A 9591-nucleotide genomic window follows, 5' to 3' on the forward strand; every position below is an offset into this window, starting at 1 on the left:
TGGAAATATTTAGGCAACATTTCAATGAGATCTCACTCATTATATTCAGGCTTTGGCTTTGTTCTTATGTGAGCAAATATATATATAAGCAAAATCCACTCATTCATCACAAAATCTCCAGAACTTTAAAGTCTACAACCTTGAAATTGGGCAGGTACATTTCTCTTGGCTTCTAGGTGCTTGCTAAGAAAGGATTTTTCAAAATGACCATCAGATCATTAGTATTTCATATACAGTATATTCATATACAGTATATTAACAAGCTCTGATGCTAAGGAGTTAGACATTCTACTCCCCATCCCCACCTAAAAAGAACTCTGTCCCAACTGCCAGTTGCCTCACATTCCGTTACCTCGGTTCAAACTGGCAGACGTTCCACTCCTTTACTCAGGCGCGGTCTGGGGGTCCTTACAATATTAAATGTCATTACCTCCCTTCCACCTATGGAACTGCTTCCGGACTCAAGGTGGCGGGAGAGATATTCCCTTATGTGTTTCAATCACTGACCACCACTGAGCCAACGGATTGTGAACCGAATTTCCCCTGCATAGTGTCCCAGCCCCAACTCACTTCTTACCCTGACCTCCTCAGTTCAGACGAATCTCTTCCTTCTACTGTAACACCAGTTAAAGGGAAAAGACTGTCTTTCTGTCGCCCGGAAGAACAACGGATGCTTCCAAAGGACATCTTTTGGAGCCAGAGAGGTGAAGGAGGGAAATTTTATGCCAACATTCAAAGTGCAGGGGAAGGTCTACCACAGGATAGGGAGTATCATGGAGGGGGGCCCTCAGCAACAGCCTTCATTCCTCCAGATATACTTTCTTGGTGATGATGACAATGAGAGTCTGTCAAGACCATGGGGGTGCTACAATGGTCGTAAGTGTGAAAAATGGTCATAAGTAGCGAAGCACAGGTATCCAGCTAGTAAATAATAAGCCTAACTCGGAAGGAAGGGTCCTGATTTTCTCCGTCACCTCCAGCTTTCTTACCCAATGAAATGCAAAAAACCCCAACCCTGGAGTTCTTCCAGGAGAAAATCTGTTCTTCAACAACAACATAAAGAACCCCAAACTTCCTCCTCCTCACATCTCCCATATTGTCTTGTAAGACCCTGACTGAGACTGGTGCGCCATCTGCTGTGTCTATACAAACAAAATTGGCATGTCAAGTGACGGATTCTTTCATTATGTCTCTCCTCCTCTCTCACACTCCTGGTGTTATTTTCTAACAACTCGTATTTTCTTTTATATATAGAACCATAACAAGTTGGCCTCTTTCCCCCCCCCCCTCTCTCTTTTAAAGGTTGAGCCAAGCAGATGGAAAACTCTGCTGGTTTTTACTATGATTTCCCCTCAGTTTGCAAACTCACATTTTAATAAATACGTTATTGTATATTCTTCTATACCAATACCACAGTATCAGGATTTGAGGAGGTGGTTTAAGTGAGGATTGCCTAACCAACGATGGGAATCCACAATAATTATACTGGTGGGCAGTGGTGAAATCCAAATTATTTTACTACAGTTCTGTGGGCGTGGCTTGGTGGGCATGGCAGGGGAAGGATACTGCAAAATCTCCATTCCCTCCCCACTCCAGGGAAAGGATATTGCAAAATCTCCATTCCCACCCCACTCTGGAGCCAGCCGGAGGTGGTATTTGCCAGTTCTCCATACTACTCAAAATTTCCGCTACCGGTTCTCCAGAACCTGTCAGAACCTGCTGGATTTCACCTCTGGTGGTGAGGCTTTGGGGTTACTGGGAGACCTTGCTGCCAAAGCCTATTGTACGGGTACAGAAATAATCTAGTCAGAGATTTAACAAATTAACAGAGTTGGAAGAGACCTTGTAGGTCACCTGGTCCAACCCACTGCCCAAGCAAGAGACCCTACACCATTTCTGGCAGATGGCAGTCCAGTCTCTTCTTGAAAGCCTCCGGTGATGAAGCCCCCACAACTTCCGAAGGCAGCTTCTGTTCCATTGGTTGATTGCTCTCACTGTCAATTACTCCTTATTTCCAGGTTGAATCTCTCCTTGATCAGTTTCCATCCATTATTCCTTGTCTGGCCTTCGAGTGCTTTGGAAAATAGCTTGACCCCCTCTTGATATACCCTTTTGTAATTTGAGCAGCATGTGAAGTTTGATTAGTTTTAAGCCTGGTTTGTTTGTTTGGAGTTTGGCTTTCTGTATGAACCCAGCCCTTTTGTTTGATTTATGATTCATTATATTGTAAATCCCATTACCGTATTTTTCGGACTATAAGATGCACCAGAGTATAAGACGCACCTCTAGAGGGCCTCTGGAACCTGTGGAGGCCGTTTTTGCTCTCCCGGAGGCTCAAAGAAAGCCTCTGGAGTCTGGGGGAGGGCAAAAATGCCCCTCTGTGGTGCAGGAGGCCAACTAGGCCACGCTCACCATGGCCATGTCCACCCAGCAACCGGGCAAAGAATCCCTTGCTAAAATTTTTGAAGCCCACCCCGTATACAGTGTATTCCATCTTTCACAGGGGCTTCTGGAATCAACTAGGACCTGTCCGTGGTACTGAGGATTTTTAGCTCGTTATGCTATGTCATGCCCTAAGGCAGTGGTTCTCAACCTTTATAGTGCTGCGACCCCTTTAATACAATTCCCCACAATGTGGCAACCCCTTTAATACAATTCCCCATGATGTGGCGACCCCGACCATAAAATTATTTTCGTTTTGAATTTATTGCGCCTGAAGCCGTATTGGCTAGTGATCTGAACTGCTTGCGATTGCCTTGAGGACGGAGGCATTAAAGTGGAGACTCCTCCCCTATTAAGTTTATCGCGCCTGAAGCCAGATTAGGCTAGCGATTGGGAGTGATTGCAGCTGGCTTGAGAGGGAGACATCAGAGCAAAGATTTCTCTCTTTTTTAATTCATCGCGCCTGAAGCCGAATTCGGCTAGCGATTTGAAGAGCCTGCAGCTGGCTTGTGGAGTCAACCATTGGAGCGCGATTCTTCGACTCGCAAGTATACTTCCCATATTTCCGATGGTCTTAGGCGACTCCTGGCAAATCGTCATTCGACCCCTAATGGGGTCCTGACCCACAGGTTGAGAACCGCTGCCCTAAGGGCTCACGTCAATAAGAGGACATCAAGGAGACAAGAAGGAGGAGCTCAATCCCTGGTGCTTGTACAATCCATAGGGTTCCTGTGCAAACCCCAAGTACAAAATTAGAAATCATTCTAATTTCTCTTTTAAAGCTCCACGTTAGGCTTTTGGTAACTGGCAACCCAATTGAATCAGATTACCAGCCTACTATACTATGTTTTTAAAGGAAAGCGTGAGGAGAATGTATACAAAGCTTTTTGAACATTTCAAAACAGCCATGTCGGAGATAGGATGTAGCAACGGCTCAGGAGTGCTCAAATTTGAGATCAGAGCTCCCGTTAGCACGAAGGTTGTCTTGGGTGCGGATCGAGATGTTTTTTTCCTAAGCACAAAATAGATTTGACAAGACGAAATATCAAAAGCTTCTCCCCTTCCCCCAAGCTACTACAATGAAACCCGTCTGGCAGTTTTCTCCTCTTGGTTAAGTGTATCATGTTCTGAAACTTGGAAATATGTACAAAGGTTGGAGGTAGGATTGGTTACAAATACTGCAATACACTCACGTATGTTATGACTGCTGCTTCAGAATTAAATGGTGAAGTTGAGTCCGATTCCAGGTGGCAGTGCTCATCTCTATTTCCTACCCGAGGGAGTCAGCATTATCCAAAGATCCTTCTGTGGTCATGTGGCCAGCATGACTATACGCCGAAGCACATGGAATGCTGTTACTTTTCCACTGAAGTGGTACCTATTTATCTACTCACATCTGCATGCTTTCAAACCCCAGCAGTGTTCGTCTTAGTCTCTAGAGAATTAGAGCCCCATTGATGGTATGTTGTGGGAGACTGACAAAAATAATTTGATTGCCCTTTCATGTTCATGTTTTGATAGCAATAAGCAAAAATGTTTTTTGGGGGAAAAACTCTGGTCATGTAGACATGGAATTCTGAAGATCATCCTAATCCATCTAAGAGCACCCAGCCTAGGGAACCTAGAGTAACAGGATCCAAGCTAGCTGTCAGAGTTTCTTGCAAAATCAAATCCAGAAAGCACACACAGATAACTGATTCAGCAGGATTCATTAACTTCTTTATATACATAATAACACATGAAGATAAATGTACAATACCAATAACTGACTCTTCCAATGTGGTAGCAGTTACAGGCAAAACACAAGCAGAGTAAATCAGACAGACTAGTTTTAGTTTTAGAGCTGAGCACAGAACTAAGCCATGCCCAGACTCCTTCCTGAAGTTTCAGTTTCCAAAACAGCCCTCATTGGCTGATTTAGTTGCTATGCCAATTCATTGGCTGACCTTGTTACCATGTCTTCCCAGTCATGAATATTCTGACACTAGCAAAATTTTGGATAATCATTACATAGCAACAAAGAATTTTCTGTCTGGATTTTTGCAAAAAAATAAAATAAAATAAAACCAGGTTGTCCTAAGGAAGCTTGACATATACCTAGAATTCCAAATTTGGTGCCTTTGTGAATACCAGAGTATTCATTGACCTCTTTACCCTACGTATCTTACAAGGTTTTTTACATATTCTTTTAATAATACTATCATTTATTTTAAAAAGGAGGGTGTATATTTGAACTTGTTTTAGCTTCAACATCCAAATGTGTTTTCTGTGGCTGAGCATGCCCCAACATGAGAATCATTTTATAAATGAGTAATCCCACTGGGGCAATCATTTTGTAACCACAATCATAAGATGTGTGAGATATAGACACACACACACACACACACACACACACACACACACACACACGATTGATGTAGTCAGTCTTAAGCTTGATGGACAGAGTGACTTTCTCAAATGTCCGAGCCCCGGACCTAAACAAAAACAGAAGGTGCTCACTCTGGAAACAGAAAATGATTTATTTGGGCCAGATTCTCAGCACAAAATGAGTCCTTTAACAAAAAGTGTCTGATTAAGTCAGTGCGGGGAGCATCCGCCTCTTTGTAGGCTGGGAACCGCACCCTTCCGCATGCTGGAGCCAGCCTCCATCCAGCAATCGCTATCGGTCCTGGTCTATTTATTTATTTATTTATTTATTTATAATTACATTTCTATACAACACTATCTCCCGGAGGACTCAGGGCGGTTTACAGCCAATGTTAAAATACCCACACCAATACAATATAAATATAATAAATAACAATATTTAAAAACAATTAAGAACAAATATTTACTGGCCGAATCACTAAAACGATCAAAGACCGATTAAAACCCCTTAAAATTTTGCTAAAATATGTCTTAGGCTAGTCCCGCTTGGTGAAATAGTAAAGTCTTCAGTGCACGTTTGAAGACCCGGAGGTCGGGGAGCTGGCATAACCCCGGAGGTAGCTCGTTCCACAGGGCTGGTGCCGCCACAGAGAAGGCCCTCCCCCTGGGGGCCGCCAACCTACATTGTTTGGTCGACGGCACCCTGAGGAGGCTCGCTCTGTGTTAGCGCACAGGTCATTGGGGGGCAATCAGTGGCAGAAGGCGGTCTCGCAAATACCCCGGTCCTAAGCCATCAGTCAGCTGATCTCTGGGACATCGAGGCACCCAATTGGTTCAGCTGCTCAGCTGCTCAGCTCTTAGTGTGCAGGCCCCAATCAGCTGCATGGTGGCCTCAATTGACTGTGCAGCGGCTCTCAGCTTGGCTTCCAGTGTGCAGTCCCCGGTCAGCTGTGTGGCGGCCCCAATCAGCTGTGTGGCAGCCTGTAGCAATTCGGCCTCGCCTCTTGTCGCTGCGGCTGCCGCCATCAACAATGCTCACTCCACCATGCATCTCCCCCCAGGTTTGGCAGACCCTGGACCGGGATTTCACAGACTTGGTTTAAGGCAGTTTCCTAAATTTGCCCAGTTAGTGGTTGTTTGGTGAACCTCTACTATGTTGACCTTCTATTTTCAAAGAAGCCCTCCTGAATTATTGAAGGGAACCAACCAGTTCTTTCAGCCTTGGAGCTACCCGCTTTCCAGTGAGAACTTTGCGTGGGCAAAAGACCTTGGAAATGAAATTAAAAAATCTGAGATTATGACCTATTCTTTGGAGAGACCTCTTCAAACTCTATTGCTTAACTTGCCTCAAGGTTCTTTGAAAGTCTATTGGAAAGAATATTCTTTAAGAGCAAACATCCAGCATAGTGACCAAATTGAATTGAACATTTTATTCATCATTAGAACTCATTGCTGGGGGGGGGGAGAACTGCTATTAAATCAACCTCTGAGTAGCAGCTGTTGAAAAGGAAACAATTGGAAGACAGCATTTTCCTCTGACGCAAGGCATCTCCAAAATGTATTTCCTTTAAGTACTACTGTAACAGTTTCTGCTAAATTATATTCTGTAGGTGGGCTTGGAAGATACCTAACTCCCAAAATTCCTAGAGAACATGCCAAAATGTATGTTCAGAACTGTCCATCAGGGTGAAATCCAGCAGGTTCTGACAGGTTCTGGAGAACTGGTAGCGGAAATTTTGAGTAGTCCAGAGAACTGGCAAATACCACCTCTGGCTGGCCTCAGAGTGGGGAGGGAATGGGGATTTTGCAGTATCCTTCCCCTGGAGTGGGGAGGGAATGGAGATTTTGCAATATCCTTCCCCTGGAGTGGGGAGGGAATGGGGATTTTGCAGTATCCTTCCCTCACGTGTGGGGAGGAAAGGGAGATTTTGCAGTATCCTTCCCCTACCACGCCCACCCAGCCATGCCCACAGAACCGGTAGGGAAAAATTTTGAATTTTACCCCTGCTGTCCATCCTATGGATGTAGAGAAGACCACATCCATTGAAATGAATGAAAAGAAATTGTTTAATTATTTGGAGCATATTTTTAGTTCCACTCTTTGTTTTAACTCGGCATTTCCTTCTTCTGGCGTTTCTCTCCGGAACTTGATTTAAGAAAGTGACCAGGGACAGCTCTGTCTTTAGGCAAACTGAGGCAGCTGCTAAGCAGAAGATGTTGATGGATTCAGAGCAGTTAAATTGTTGGAAAGCAAAGGTGTGAATATCTTGTGGCTCGCCCTGAACATTTTAAATCGCTCTGTTGATTAAGATTTTTTTCCCCCACCATCGATATTAAAATCAGATTCCACTTCTAGTCTGGTGACCTTCCTTCTGTGAGAAGACAAAGGAAATCACCATGACCAAGGGCAAAGTGAACCAGATCAAATGGCTTGGAAGGTAATCTTTCCTTATCGGTGGGTGGCTATTCCTTTCTTCTTTTAATCATAAAATGACTCCAATCCCCCATTCCTCCTAATTTTGCAAAATCACTTGACATGGTTGGGGACCATTGAAAAATAGAAGGAAGAGGAGCAAAGATTGTGGAGTGACAATGTTCTTGGCAAGAGTTCTCCACTCCTCTGTAACCAACAAAATACCTTATCCCACCAGACTTGAAATCCTGGGTTTAGAAAACTTGGAACTCCGTCGCCTTCGACAGGACCTGGGTTTAGCTCATAGAATCATCCATTGTAATGTCCTTCCTGTTAATGACTAGTTCAGTTTCAACTGCAATAATACAAGAGCTACCAATAGATTTAAACTTAATGTCAACCGCTCCAATTTGGATTGCAGAAAATATGATTTCTGTAACAGAATTGTCTGTGCTTGGAATGCATTACCCGACTCTGTGGTCTCTTCTCATAACCCCAAAAGCTCTAACCAAAATCTATCCACTGTTGACCTCACCCATTCCTAAGAGGACTTTAAGGGGCGTGCATAAGAGCACAAACGTGCCTACCGTTCCTGTCCTATTGTTTCTTTCCCTATATATATATATATATGCTTATACTTCCTTGTTTCTCATCATATATATGTTTACATATTATATAATCTTTTTGTGTGATGCTTGTGTATATTGTTATGACAAAATTAAATAAAAAAATAAAAAATAAACGTAGGGCAGGGATGGGCCACTATGGCCCCTTTACAACCGGTGGACTTCAACTCCCAGAATTGATTTTCATTTTTTAAATATTTATTTTATTTATTTATTTTTGCCAAGCATGTATTTTATGACGGATATAAGTGTAAACATAATCATAAACACATGTAAAGGGTATGAATAATAGAAAACACTAGGACAGGGATGATAGGCACGCTGGTGCGCTTATTCACGCCCCTTACAGACCTCTTAGGAATGGGGTGAGGTCTACAGTAGACAGTCTAAGGTTAAAGTTTTGGGGATTTGGGGAAGAAACCACAGCCAGGTAGTGCATTTGTATCTATTGTGTGCTCTTGTATTGTTTTGGTTGAAGCTGAAGTATTCATTGGCTGGTAGGACATTGTAGCAGATGATTTTGTATACTATGCTTAGGTCAGACCGAAGACCGCGAAGTTCTAAGTTGTCTAAGCCCAAAATTTCGAGTCTGGTGGCATAAAGTATTTTGTTGAACCCACCTACACAATATTTTTATTTTTTTATTTATTTTTTTTTATACTTTTATACCGCACCATCTCCCGTAGGACTCAGGGCAGTTCACAGGCATATTAAAAATACAACAATAATAAATAAGCCATTTAAAACCCAATTAAAACAAAATATTATAATCGCCATATCACTAAAACGGTAAAAAACCGGTTAAAACCCATTAAAATTGACTAAAATATTTTATTCTTAGGCTAGTCCAGCTCGTTGAAATAATAAAGTCTTCAGTTCACGCCTAAGGTCCGGAGGTCAGGGAGTTGCCGTAACCCAGGAGGAAGCTCGTTCCACAGGGCCGGTGCTGCCACAGAGAAGGCCCTCCCCCTGGGGGTCGCCAACCTACATTGCGTGGTCGATGGCACCCGGAGGAGGCCCACTCTGTGGGAGCGCACTGGTCATTGGGAGGCTATCGGCGGCAGAAGGCGGTCTCGTAGATACCCCGGTCCTAAGCCATGGAGCACTTTAAAGATGGTGACCAGAACCTTGAATTCCACCCGGAAGGCTACCGGCAGCCAGTGTAGGCCGCGCAGGATAGGTGTTATATGGGAGCAACGCGGTGCTCCCTCTATCACCTGCGCGGCCGCGGGTAAATTAGCAGAAACTGTTATAGGTAGTAAAAGGGCCATAGTTGCCCATTCCTACTGTAGAGTAATAATCCACTTTGCCAAGTTATCTGTAAATATTAAGTAATCTTCACCCCAAAGAAAGTTCACAGTTGGCAGCAAAGTACTTTGGGTTGGTGTTGTTAAGAATCTTCTATCTTTAGCAGCGTCAGAGATGTGTATTTTAGTGGATGCAAATGTCTTCATTCAAGAGACTCCATGAGGGACCTTTCTTTCCTCTTCCACACTCATCGCTTTCACTTTTTCTCTTCCACAACTCATCGTTTTTCTCTTTTCAAAAAGAAAAATTGGTAGTATAACCCTTGGGAAGAATCACCACAAAGCAGTCTAGATCAGGGCTGTAAAACTCGATTTCACTGAAGGCCGCATCAGGGTTGTGTTTGACTGACCTAAGATGGGGGGGGGTGAGCGGGGGGGGGGGGGCGGGTGAGTGGTGGCCAGCATGATGTCACTCGTGTTGGGGGCATCTGTGGTG

This window comes from Ahaetulla prasina, chromosome 13, assembly GCF_028640845.1.
Source record: "Ahaetulla prasina isolate Xishuangbanna chromosome 13, ASM2864084v1, whole genome shotgun sequence".
Classification (NCBI taxonomy): domain Eukaryota; kingdom Metazoa; phylum Chordata; class Lepidosauria; order Squamata; family Colubridae; genus Ahaetulla; species Ahaetulla prasina.